Genomic DNA, 14,483 nt, shown 5'->3' with positions numbered 1-14,483 from the left:
CGGAAATGATCCGTAATATACCGGAAATTGGCGGAAATTACCGATTTTGTCCATTTTGTCCATTTTATAAGGGTCGGTCGGGAAACCCGAAACAGACATATTTTATATATATATATATATATATATATATATATATATATATATATATATATATATATATATATATATATATATATATATATATATATATATATATATATATATATATATATATATATATATATATATATTATTTTTTTTTTTGGCCTTACATGTATAAACACAAGTTACCTTTTTTGGTTCACACAAAAGATGTTTTTACTTTTCATGTCTTTTTTTGTAAATCCTTAAACTATTGTCTTGGTGTAAATTTCAAATTGTTCATTAAAACTACATTACATGTACAAGTATACCAGTTGGATAATCGGAGCTAAGTAGCCTTACTACGAAACCTTGAAGAGTTAAAAATGTGAATAAAATGTAACGATTTGATCGCCAACAAACGGTTTAATGGCCAAACCATGAAGAGTTTGAAAAAAAAAAACATGTCAGCGAATAAAATGTAACAGTTTAATGGCCAAACCTTGAAGAGTTTACAAATTAATGGTTTAATGGTTTAGATTTTCAATCGATTAGAATATCAAATACACATATAAATTGTGTTACATTACAAAGGTCATGAAAATATATTGATACATTTCTTGTAAATACACGTATAATTCTAACACTATATAATATATATTGTGCAAAGACATGATTGTATATTACAGTGTATGATATACATTGTAAGTATCTACATCAAATGGGAGTATGATTTTCAACCTTGAAAATTTTGAAAAAAAAACTTCTGTAATTTAATCAAAGTTAGAAACATTGTAACTGATTCTACTTTTATTAAATAAATAATTTTACTTTTCTTTTCAAAGTACATGTATTTCTTTTCATTACATACATGTACATTTAAACTTTATTCAAAAGCAGCTTAAATGCAATAGCCAATTTCTATATATCTCTATAAAGGTATGGTGTACCTGTGTAATTATGTTATAAAATATTTAAATTCAAACTATTATATTCTTTCAAATTCCAAATTCAAAATCCCTGCATATTTCTTATATAGGGCAATATACTAATAAAACCCAACAGGTAAGTGTAATCATAAACTTTGTGACAAAAGTGTGTTTCTCAGAAAAAATTTGGGTCAGATATTTTTTTTAAACTTATACATTTGGCTATGAAGACATTGCTTAGTCATGAAGACCTGTTTGACTGAAAAAAAATCTTTTTTGCAGTTGACATTTATATGAAGGGTTAAGCTTCTTTTCGCCTTTGTCGCACGTAGTGTACTAACTCCACCCTCTTTAAATACAAGTCCATATAAAATTCAGACACCGTGTATGGTAGAATTGATTCACGGTGTAAAAATCCCACCAAACAAACAATGCTTATTATGCTATATTTTTACGTATCAATAGTCCTTTCCGTATTCAGATTTGTATTTGTTAGAAAACCATGCATCAATTTCCAACTAAAATCAACAAATTCTAACTAAGTCCAAAACGAAAGATCTTGCAAAGTGCCAATTTCATACACACTCTATAATTACTGGTTATGTGGTCTGTATCAGTTTCTGAATTGGGAATAAAAGGGAATTCAGTTGGTTTTTGACATGCATAAATAAAAAAAAATGTCTGTCATTTTTTATTATTACTATTTTGTTAATGAAAACTGCTATTCTATTTATAAACAGTGTAGTACATATAAACGTAGGCGGCTTGGCGGACTTGACAAGCGAGCATGTTTTGTGATTCTTACCGTAGTATTCAAAATGAATCAGCTGTGAAATAAGAATAAGTTAATTCACTGTTAAATTGTTAATTCGATTTCCCCATCCATCTAAATATAGAGGTTAAGGATGAAAATGTACAATCTGTATTTGTTCCAAAATGAATCACGGTTCCATGGTTTACTTGTACATGTACATTTACTTTCACAATTTTACATGTATGAGTAGGACTGCACATAATCACCAAAGATACATTCATAAACAAAGTGTTATAAAGTAAAATTGTTAAATGCTCTTCCCGTTAAAACTTTTCTCTTTGTAATGTACACGTTAACACCTTTTGTTTGGTGTATAACATGCTAACCTTCTACAACAATTTCTTGTTTTGCAATTTGGTGACCTTGTCAAGTACAACTGTTGAGGCTCTAATTATGATAATTGTAATGTACACCTGATGACCTTTTATTTAATATGCAATATCACCTCTTACTATAAACTTATAGCATTTGCATTTATCAACCTGACCATGAACCAGATTCTTTTCCGTTAAAATGAAATTGATATTGTTATGTTCATGTTACAACCTTTTATTTTATATGCCCTTACTAGTGGTAGTTTAAAACAATTTAGTCAAGACTATGAGACAGCAAATAACGATGTTTCTATTGAAGGATCTTTGAGACATGTATCGATACTTCTGTTGTCAGATCTTTGAGACAACAGGAAGTAAGATTTCTGTTGTCAGATCTTTGAGACAACAAATGAAGTTGCTTTTGTTATCAGAACTTTGATACATACAGCAGGTAACGATGTATCTGTTGGCAGATCTTTGAGACAACGAGTAACAAGGTCTCTGTTTTCAGATCTTTGGGACAACAGGTAACAAGGTCTCTGTTGTCAGACTTTTGAGACAACATGTAACAAGGTCTCTGTTATCAAATCTTTGAGACAACAGGTAACAAGGTCTCTGTTGTCAGATCTTTGAGACAACAGGTTACAAGGTCTCTGTTGTCAGACCTTTGAGACAACAGGAAACAAGGACTCTGTTGCCAGTCCTTTGGGGCAACAGGTAACGAGGTCTCTGTTGCCAGACACCTTTGAGACAATATGTAACAAGGTCTCTGTAATCAGACTTTTGAGACAACAGGTAACCAGGTTTCTGTTGTTTGATCTTTGAGAAGAAAACAAGTAACGATTGCAATTTGGATGGCGTCGTTGATTTCCAGTGTCAGAGAATCAGTCCGACAGCCGTGGAGAGTGTTTCAGCCTTATATTTTATAACACAGAGTTTATAGGTGATTACGTGGTAGTTTATAGGTCAGTTATGAGGATTTAGCACGGAAGATTGAGGGTTATAAGAAACAGCTATTTTTGATGTAAATGATGAGGAGGTTGATATGGACTGTTGTCATATTTACATTTAAGGTTTGAAGAGACAGATGCCTTTGGGGTTAACATTTGAAGTTGGTAAGGACTATTATGAGGAAGCATGTTTTTATGCTGGAGGGTTATCAAGGTTGTTGGTGAGGTAATCGCTTCGATTAATGTTTGTAGAGTACAGCTGTATTGGTTGTTGATTTTGGAAGTTGTTCTTTTTTATTTAATTTTCAATGAGATGATGAGGACTGTTAGCAGGTGTTTATGTGAGCAGTGTGTAGAAAACAGAGGTTGGTTGGTGAAGACTGTTGTCAGATGTGTTACAGTTAGAGAATTTTACATATAGCCGTATAGATGTATGATTTTGGATGTTTGTGAGAATTGTAACTAGAAGTACGTGCTTTTTTTTGTTGAGGGTAGATGAGGAAGGTTTCTTATGGCGTTTATATTACAAGATGTAGAGACAACCCCGTTGGTTTGATAATGGAGGCTTGTGCGGCATATGATTTTATTCGGAAGTTTGTGAGGACAGATGTCAGGGGTGTTGTAATTTAGTCACCCCTTACTCCTGTCGTCAAAATTGACCGATAACTTTCAACAGCGGATTTAACTGATATAAGACAGACAACTCATATGATTTTTTATATATAAGGTCTTTAATTTTTATTTTTGCTTTGATGTCTTGTTGTTCAGTATTGTTGTTCTAGTTTTGTATCAGGTTTAGTGAAATCACGTGTGTATTCTTGATTAACTAATGTTATTTTTTATACTTGTTTTACCATTTTTTGAGTGATTATAGCACTGTTTTTTTTATGTTTTTGGTCAGTTCCTACATTTGCTGTTATTGTTTTTAATGATGCATGTCGTACATGTAAAATCTACAATAAAAGATCCCCCTATCCTCTACGCTGCTGTTGGAGCATAAGGTCAACTTAATACCCCAATGCAGCACGTGAAAAATGGAAAATGTATCCCTAATTTTCTTCAATATCTTTTTTTATTGTTCAGTTAAAAAACAAAACCGAATTTCTCTTTATACAAGAAAAGTCACATTCTACATTGTGAAATACTAATTCATTAATACAAGAAAATTCAGTGAACTATTGACATGATTAGCTTTTAACATGTTTAAAGAAACTGAGGTTAGTCTCTTTGCCGTTTTGCTTTGGAAAATACCTTTTCTGATTAAGTTGCATAAGATTGAAAATAAATATTTGAACCTTTAGGTGATTGTTTGCATGTACATGTACAATTTAATTTCTATAAGTCGATTCTAGGGATATTCTGTTGTTTACATTAACCTTACTACTTTCTCTATTGCTTGACTGTATAAGATGTATCATGATATTGTCATCCTCTCGGGCGACTACAACTGTTCGTGCGAGACTTTGAAGTGTAGTCGATGACGTCAAAATACATTCATTATGTTAAAAGGCAGGAAAAGTCATTCACATTAGTCTTTATAAAAATTAACCTGGCAGCCCGAGTAATATTTCGTTCCACATGTTACTCTCAAATATAACCTCGAGTCACCAGTGACGTCTTCTCTCTTTTGAATGGCTGAGTTATTTATTTTATACGTTCTAATATTCAGACATTTAAATATTTATATATATATATATATCATCAATACCTATCCATCTGTAAAGCTTTTGTCAAAAACTGAGCTTGGGCCAAATTTGGTACTTAGTGAACCAACCCCTTTAAAAATGCATCCTTTAAATATTTCTTTCAAGTTACTTAGATTACCTTTCGATACAAATTCACAATAGATAAGTTAATTTAGATAATTTCAACTTGTTTTTTTATTTATTTCCTAAGCGGCAATTTACTCATATACATGTATTGTGCATATCCGTCGCTGGTGACCTGAGTCTATATTTTTAGCGATCCTAGGGTCGCTTACGATATTGACCATGGAACCAGATTATATAAAAATCAGTCAAGAGGTGATACATGCATGCCAAAAACCCACCGAATTTTGTTTTATTTGTTTTTCAGAAACAGTTACTGAGCACATAATCAGTCTTAGTTTTTCATTTGATTAATGGGTTTTGAGATTAAATTTATATAGATTGTACATGAAATTGGCATTTCGCAAGAGTTGTCGTTCTTGATTTGGTCTGATTTGGTTGATTTTATTAGGAAATAAATGTGTGGATTCCTAAAAAGTTCAGGACTGAATGTAGAAATGATTATCATTATGTGAATGTATAGCTTATGTAGACTGAAAAAGTATCGTTTGTTTCGTGGGTTTTTCTACACCATTGGCAGTGTATGAAATTTATGTGGACGGATACTTTAATATAAATTTGAAAGTAATCGAACTTCTGATTGTATCAAATTAATTGAACCTCTTTAGCTTGCATTTTTAAACTATAAATTGTATTAGTTCATCAATAATTAAAGCTTGGTGTATTCACTACTAGAAGTTCATTGTAGGTATGGGGATATTATGTAAAATGTTTTAGTTAGTGAGTTATATTATCTCTTTTGTCAAGGCCAAAACCATTTTCATTTATGATTGTACATGTAATAGAGCCTATTGTAAACAGCCAGAGAACGGCATGTATTTTATTGGCATTGTTTTAATGACAATAGCGAATATGAACATTTTTTGTAGATTTTATTGTTTTCGTCTGCAAAGTTTATGGTTGTATAGAGTTTTATTCACATACAGAAATATTTTTCGTAAGACCATATGTCAACGTTTTCTAAATGCTCTAAAATTATTATTCTAAGAAAACGTTTTTTTTTTTAATTTGAGTTTAAGAATTTAAAAACAAAAAAGATATTGATGAAACAAAGCCAACACGTAGATTTAAAACGTTTTTGAAATGTCCATTTATTTGTTGTATTTAGTTTCGAATTAAAAAAAAAAACATTCAAAGGAAGGACGAGTTGCCCGCCTATTTTATTTTAGAATGACCATTTACAACTTTCCCGCCATTTAGAAAATAGTAATAAATTCAAACACAGTACAAATAAAACATATCAAAATAAAAGCTAAAAAGGACTATGTGGGGCTCTGTTTCTGTTTAAAAGATTCAACTTTAAATGTATATGTACTGGGGGTCTATTTGTACCTTTAAAATGAGGCTACCCTTCATTTTTTATATTTATATTATTTTTAATCTGAATGAATTCGATATTTCTATCGAAATGGATATTTCAATGACAAAGACGGGGATCATTCCTAAGCCCGAATCAATATAATGATTTAGATTTTTACATTTACTTTTTTTTTCGCGAAATAATGGCTATTGATTTACTTTGTTTAATAAGTTATTAAATGTGTCTTAAAATATGTCCATGAGTGGCACTTGTCGAGTTTAGTCTATTTATAAATTTATAAAAATTCCAATCTCATGACATCGAAAACTATACTGTTATATTCTGGTTGATTTTGTTAATTTAGGGAAATGAATTCCGCTCTTACAACTCGAGATCTACGGTGCATTCCTAAAAAAATACCAAACTCATGACACAGCGAACTATACCGAAATTTCTTAGTAGATTTTGATAATTTAAAGGGAAATGAATTCCACCTTACAACTCAAGTCCATTGGTGTTTTTTTTATTATGCAGTTAGTCTGATATCAGGGGCGATCCAACCACAACATTTTGCTATTTCAAAAGACGTGTCAGACAAATTTGACAGAAATGTCAGTTCTAACCTGGAAAAGAAATTAAAAGCATGTAAGCCATTACACATAGTTTATCAAAAGTGGAGGATTGGGTTGGAGTTGTGAAGTAGTGTCATGGATTGGCAACTTGAACTATTATTGTGGTGTGATACTTGGTGTTGTGGACTTTTTTTTATTTTGTTTTTATCAAATTTGGCTTTGACTCACTGAATATATGTAAGCAGTTGAGTAACTGAATATAACAAAAATGGTTTTTTTTGCAAAAATGTAAACTTCCCACAATTAATTTTTGTACCCTTTGTAATAATATAGCAAATCAAACATTTAAATTCAAAACCTATTAAAAAGTCAGTTTTCATCTCTTCCTTGAAAACCTCTACTCTATAATAAGACTCTGCTTCACAACCACTATATGAAATAAACTAATTAAAACCACGTCAACCCATTTAATCTGCCTTTACATATAACATGGGTTCAATTGGTACGTTTAGGATGTCTAAATCGACAATTAGCATATTTGTTTTCAAGTTATTGACCGTAAAATATAGTGCTAGTAGCATATTTGATTTTGTTTGAAGGAGTAATCAAGAGAACCAAGTTTATAGTGGTAATCAGAGTAATCAAGGGAACCAAGGTTATAGCGGTAATCAAAGAGTAAACAAGGGAACCAAGGTTATAGCGGTAATCAAAGAGTAATCAAGAGAACCAAGTTTATACTGGTAATCAAAGAATAATCAAGAGAACCAAGGTTATAGTGGTAATAAAAAGAATGTAATCCAGGGACAAAGACTAGACATGGAAGAGTAATCAAGGGAACCAAAGTTATAGTGGTAATCAAAAGAATGTAATCCAGGGACAAAGACCAGACATGGAAAACAGACATACACAACAAAGAACTCAAAGTAACTAAAATCATACATACAAAGTAACAAAAGCAAATGAGCAAATCGGACTCCACTGAAAACTGGAAGCATGGACCAGGTGCACCGGTAGGGTAAGCGTCCTCTGCTTTTCTAGAAACACCCGCCGAGTTGCTCATAAATAGTCAAGTTCGGGGTAGGCAAACGAGGAAAGGAAAACTATGACCCGTTGAATAAATCAGTTTTCATGGTACAGATTGATACACCATTATGACGCACATGTAGCGTTTTTTCTTGTTGACTAGTACATTCATTGTAGCAAAATATTTACACATCCGTGTAGTAAAATAAAAATAAGGAAATAATTGCCAAAGACCAGATGTCAATTTCACTAAAAAGTCGTAAGTGTGAAATTGATCGTAAGTTATGACGCCGCAAAGCTATATTTGGATGTGACGTCATTACTTACGATCAACTTTACACTTACGACTTTTTATGAAATCGACGCCAGAACCATATTGATATTTTGTTGTGGTTTATTTTGCATTTAGTAAGATTTTCGTTTACTTTACCAACCGTAAAAGTACATTTGTAAAGTTTCATTCTGCTATTACGAGAACGAACCAACTCTGAAAATGTACATTTTTGTACCAGACGGATTTTAGTATCTTTGTCGTTTTTATGGGTCTTTTGAAACTGACCTTAAATCTACGAAATGTCGTTTTGGATACAGAAAATGATTTTAACCGTACCGATAACCTCAAGCAGTGTAATACATTTATCTAGCATTGGCAAATTAATTTTCCTTGATATTACTATGACGTCATCAAGTCAAAACTATCTGACTGAAACCACTTTGACTTCCGTTGAAAAACGAATGTCAATATGGGAATAGTTCTGGGACAAGTTGGATTGCTGTTCATTCACCTTAGTTTAGAGATTGAAGAAGAATCGATTAACATCTCAAATGTTAATAAAGGACCAGATCAAACAAACGTATTACTTAATGCACCGGGAAAAAAATACAACCACCTGCAACAAAGAGCACAGAATATTCATGCGTTTCACCTGATTGGTCTAACTGCTGGAGTCGGCTACAAATTTCTTCTTCTTCTTTTTTTTTTTTTTTTTTTAGGGGGAATAATTGACCTGTGTATTCTGTTTTAGTGCTGACGATAAGAGTTTATTATTTGAAACACCTATACAGCATACCGAAATTTGCAATACTAATACAGTGGTTATTTTGTATTTTAAACTAGATCAACGAAAATGTAGCATATTTCTTTCATTCTTATAAATGACTTCTTATATGTTTAGATGTTGCCTGTTTTAATAAAACAAATGTCAGGGCCTCGATAGTAAACCGCGATATTTTGATATATGATTGCGATTTTATGAAACAGATGCATGTACAGATATCTGAGCTAAAATTAAGACCACATGATTTTTTTTTTATCTTGTTATAACAACTTAACTTGTTATATCAACTAACTAACCTGTTATATCAACTTACTAACTTGTTATATCAACTTAGTACATGTATATAAACGATTTAAACAGTCACATCCCTAAACAATTGCATCAAAAATGGACCGAGAAAGGATATGCCGCTTTTATTTTGACCTTGGATTTAGATATTCTGAAATATTAGAGTTTTTAGCACAACATCATCATATTACTGTTAATTTTGTGCACTAAATGTCCCATACAACCACATAGCCAATGACAATTGTCCGGCGTCAGATCCCTCAATCTCATTAGATTTCAGATTTCACACAATACGTATGCTATGCTGTGGGAGTTAAGAAGGTCCCTGGTAAAATATATGACTTCTCATTTTTATAATCAGGATATAAAATACTTAAAACTTTGTTGAAATGAACTTTGTTCTTCAAAGCAAGTTTGCATGATTACAAAAAACTCTTCAAAAGGCAGCTTTACAATGAAGTGCATACCTCACTGAAAACAATTCTACAATTTTCTCATTGAAGACAAAGTTACCAATGTATCCCTGATTTCTTAACAACTGCAGTTAAACTAAATTAAATCTAAAGCAATCTTTATTAAAATTTCTACTACTTGTAGAACTTTCAACTTAATCACAACTAACTTAGCCTCTCCATATTTGTTCAAACAAATTCAGTTTTACCAACTTGAAATTTACTTTCTACCTCATGTTTCTTATCAACGGCATTTCAACTAAAACAAAATTAAAGCAGTTCAACATGAATTAAAATACAATTAACATTGTTTCTCAGTTTTCATATCAATCAAAGACATTTTAACTAAATAATCAAGCTGTTCTACTAAATTTAAACACACGTTGACCCTATATACCTTAGCTAAGTTGATATAACAAGTTAGCTAAGTTGATATAACAAGTCAGTTAAGTTGTTATAACAAGATAAAAAAAGAGCTTCACATGGTACTAACGGGCTTCCGTAGTTAGCTTTACATGAGTTGAATGACACAATGAATTTGCTTTTTTACAAAATCAATAAAAACATTATTATCTGCCTGAAGCCACTTCGATAATTCAGTTGAAAAATATATGTAGATTTAGGACAGACTTAGATGACAGGTCGTTTACCTGACGTCGAGGATGGGATTTGTATATTGTTGGTCCATGAAATGTCATTCATTTTGCGTTTCACAAAAGTACACTAAATACAAGCATGTGATTTAGCAACCCAAACAAGACAGTGACTATAATGTTTTAAATTATTTACTTGCGATACGAAGTATGCAGATTGTAGTCATAGTAAAAAAAGACAACCAGCGCAAACGCAATCGTTATTTGTCGGAAGAAAAAAAGCCACTTGTATAGAAAAATGGTAAATGAAACTAAACATATACAGAAAATGTCAACAAATACAAGAAATACAAATACAAAAATAAACGTCTTTCAATTGAAGTAGCACTCAAGGCTAAGAATAATGCAAATTCTATAGTATATGATACACACCAAAAACAGGCTGCAAATTTTAATTTTTGTAATTTAAGTTGCTTTATATGTCTTTATGATGAAAAAGTAATCAAAGGAACCAAGGCCATAGCAGTAACCAAAAGAATGCAATCCAGGGACAAAGACCAGACATGGAAAACAGACATACACAACAAATAACACAAAGCAACCAAAATCATACACACAAAGTAACAAAAGTAAATGAGCAACTCGGACTCCACTAAAAACTGGGAGCATGGACCAGGTGCACCGGTAGGGTAAGCGTCCTCTGCTTTTCTAGAAACACCCGCCGAGTTGCTCATAAAAAGTCCAGTCCGGGGTAGACAAACAAGGAAAGGAAAACTATGACTAGATGAATAAATCGGTTTTCATGGTGCTGATGGATACACCATAACGATCCACGAGTTCATGATGACGACCATAAAACTTCTGTAGTGATGACTTCCATCTTGTAGCAACATAACTCTGTTCCAGAAGCCTATTTGTTAGAGTTCTAGCGCGATACAAAAAGTCTGCGTAGTGTCGGCAAGCTCTGGCATAACGTATGAGTTGTGATATGAACACTCCATACGCAGGAGCCGAAGGGATGTTGCCACAGATGAAAGGAAAGTTGAAAAAAGCCATCACGTTTGTCGTAAAGTTTGGTCAATAGTTTTCCTTTATCATCGATTTCTAATTGTAAGTCAAGATATGAGGCTGACTTCACAGTATTTGTAGTATCCCTTATCTCAAGTTCTTTTGGGTAGATGCGATGTATCAAGTCCCCGAAATTAGGATTGTTTAAAGATAATACGTCATCTATATAGCGGAAACTGAGATTGAAGGATCTAGCCAAACGATATTATTTCTTTCTGATCAGATCAGCTATAAAGTCTCATAAGAGTGAAGGAATAGGTCAGCAAGTAAAGAAGCACAATTTGTTCCCATTGGAATGCCGACCATTTGTTGAAAAACACATCCACCACACTGGACAAATATGTTGTCGATTAAAAATTCCAGCATTTTGTAAACATCTTCCTCTGTATATTTGGAAGATGATATGGAATTATTTCTTACAAAGTATGAAGAATCTCTACCAAGAACTATGTATGATGTATGATTAATCACTCCAGTATGTCTAAGATTCACATTGAAAATCTTATAGTTTCTATTGTATTTCAGTGTTATTCACAGAGTAAACTCCCTTATTTTTGAATTCTACAGTACATTCTATATATTTTTATCTACTAAGGACAAGAGTTATATGAAAAGCCATATTTTACTTTCTGTTTACCATAAAATCGACACAATATAATTAAAAATATGTAGGCTTTCAGACCATGTATCACATTTTGCATGATTTTTACCAGGACTGCTACTTTAGAGGGTTTTAATTAAGAAATCTAATGTATATAGTTGACATCAAACTACATTTATCAAATCAAGGTTTGTTTTATTATATGTTGAGGAGAGATGAAGTTTCGATTTTCTAACCATATTTAATTTGGATATACATATTATACAAAATGAAAATAATAATAGGATAAATATTTGGAAGGAGTGAATGACCAAAATATAATCACGTATGCCGAAGAACGCCTAGATTTAACGAGTGTGCGGAACTTGTTTCCCGCACGACTTAAATATTTATGCGTTCTTGGCACGAGTCATCATATTTTGGTTATTCACGTTTATTCACCAATTGATTATCCCAAGTTTTGAAGGGAAAAAGTGCCAGAGTGAAATTACCGAATTTATTTCACAGTGTGAATTATCAATTTTTTTTACACTAGGAACAATCAGCAGATAATCGATATCTATATAATAATCAACTATCATTTACATTCAATTGAACAATACAAAAAATACAAAAGCATTCAAATTTCATTTTCCTATACAGTTTAATGTAATGGCTTATATTCTCACTAAGCAATAAGAATGTTAGTTACTTACAGATATGAGGAAAATGTTTTATTTGATTGATACGACGATTTTGATTGGTTGACTGTTTCGTTCAATTTTGATGAGGGTTGTTTTGAATAAATGTACGATACGGTAAAACAATCATTTTTTTTCAAATGAAATGAATCGTTTCAAAGTTGAAAAATGTTTTTCAATGTGAGGAATAAAAGTTGCTTTGAATGTATTCGCCGAGTTACTCAAAAACCTCCAGAAGACATTTGAACTAAAATTACACGAGAAAAAATGCAACATATATTTTTTTTCTCATGCATTGAAAAGACCTGAAATACATGTTTGCCATATGATTAATTGAGTAAATATAGGGTAATAACAAATACTGTGTCAGTCAGATTTTGCTATCGAGATGAACGCCATTTGGCATTTCAAAGGTTCTTCCAGGTGGGCAAAAGTACTTCTGTGTCTCAGACAAACCACAAGCCTTTAAGTGTTTGAAACTTATAAGTGGTTCCTTTTTTACATAAATGTTATAAACATGCACATGGCTCATTCTTCTTTTTATCCCTCTAAAAAATTAAGTCTAGGTCAGAAGACGTCAATACCAGACGTTAACTATATTAATAAATATGAAACAAGTTCGCACATTGAAATTGATGGAAATACCAGGAACTCTTACGTCTATTTGCAAATTATTTTGATATATACGATATTTATTATCGTTGAATAAATTTGGCTTATTCATTGGAGAAAATTAGTCAATTGTGGACTTGGAGATGTTGTATCACAGGAAAAAAACGCCTGAGGTCATATTCAATATGGATAATGTTGATAGATTTTCGTATCATTCAGATTATTATTTTCAAAAAGTACAGTAAGCACCATAATTTGATCTTCAACAGTTTAGGTAATTGCAGATATTAAGGTAATATTTTTTTTTAGTTTCAGGAATGTCTATCTTCTCTGTTAGCAATTGAATACATGGGAGCCATTTTAGACATACAAAAACCGACGGACAAATTTAAATGCATTTGAAAAGATACTAGAATTACCGTCTAGATCTTTATCTTATATCCTTAATACTGATTTTTACTTATATGAGTAAGGCTGTACATCAATACAGAGAGTTTTGGGCAGTAAAGTTGAAAGAAAAAACTATTTATACCTTTCATAAATACATTTTGACTATAATAACCCTTCAGCCTTGTCTGTGAAAATTTTTGTCGACCTATATACAATGGTTTTAGTACCAAATAAATTATAAAAGCATGAAAAAAAATGAAGAACATGTCGTTTACCTGAAAGCGAATTCAACGATTTGTCAAACACTAGTATAAAAAATATCTGTCAAAATATTTTATGGCTGTAACGAGAAGTTGCTTAGAAACTTGTTGCGAAATAAGTGACGGACGGAAAGACCGGATGCCGGAGAGAAACCGTGATCACTATTTTTTTTTCAGAAAGCTTTAAGTATAAACAATAAATAAAGTTAAGTTTGAAATAAGAAATTGAAAACAGTGCTGAATTTTACATATAATAATTGACATCTTTATCATACTTAATCGCTATTTTAATTGTCTTCTTGTGTTATTGCTGTCATGAGAGTTTCGCAAATCTATGAAATGATGTCTAAAATGCCAGAATGTACACAACTAATTCTAGCTTATTCCCGCTTGTTGCAGACAGATTGAATTAGTTTTAGGTTTGATATCCTTTCATGTTGAAAGCAATTAAATAACACTTACCATTTTTATGTAAAAAAACTGTTGTCTGATCTATCTTCAGATTACGGAAAAATAAAAAGATAAAGAAAATATTTCTTTTCTTGTCTTAGAAAGAGAGTGAGTAACGGGTTGTAGGAATCATTTAATCACGTTTCCCAACGCGTAGCGACCATACACTCCAATTTTTGAAGTAAATACTAAAACACTTATCATGTAAAATTATATTGATATAAATCAAAACGTATGAAA

This window comes from Perna viridis, chromosome 8 (genome assembly GCF_037379345.1).
Source record: "Perna viridis isolate PV_CMFRI_1.1 ecotype Kerala chromosome 8, ASM3737934v1, whole genome shotgun sequence".
Classification (NCBI taxonomy): domain Eukaryota; kingdom Metazoa; phylum Mollusca; class Bivalvia; order Mytilida; family Mytilidae; genus Perna; species Perna viridis.
The sequence above is the reverse complement of the archived record's forward strand: the minus strand, read 5'-3'. Positions refer to the sequence as shown.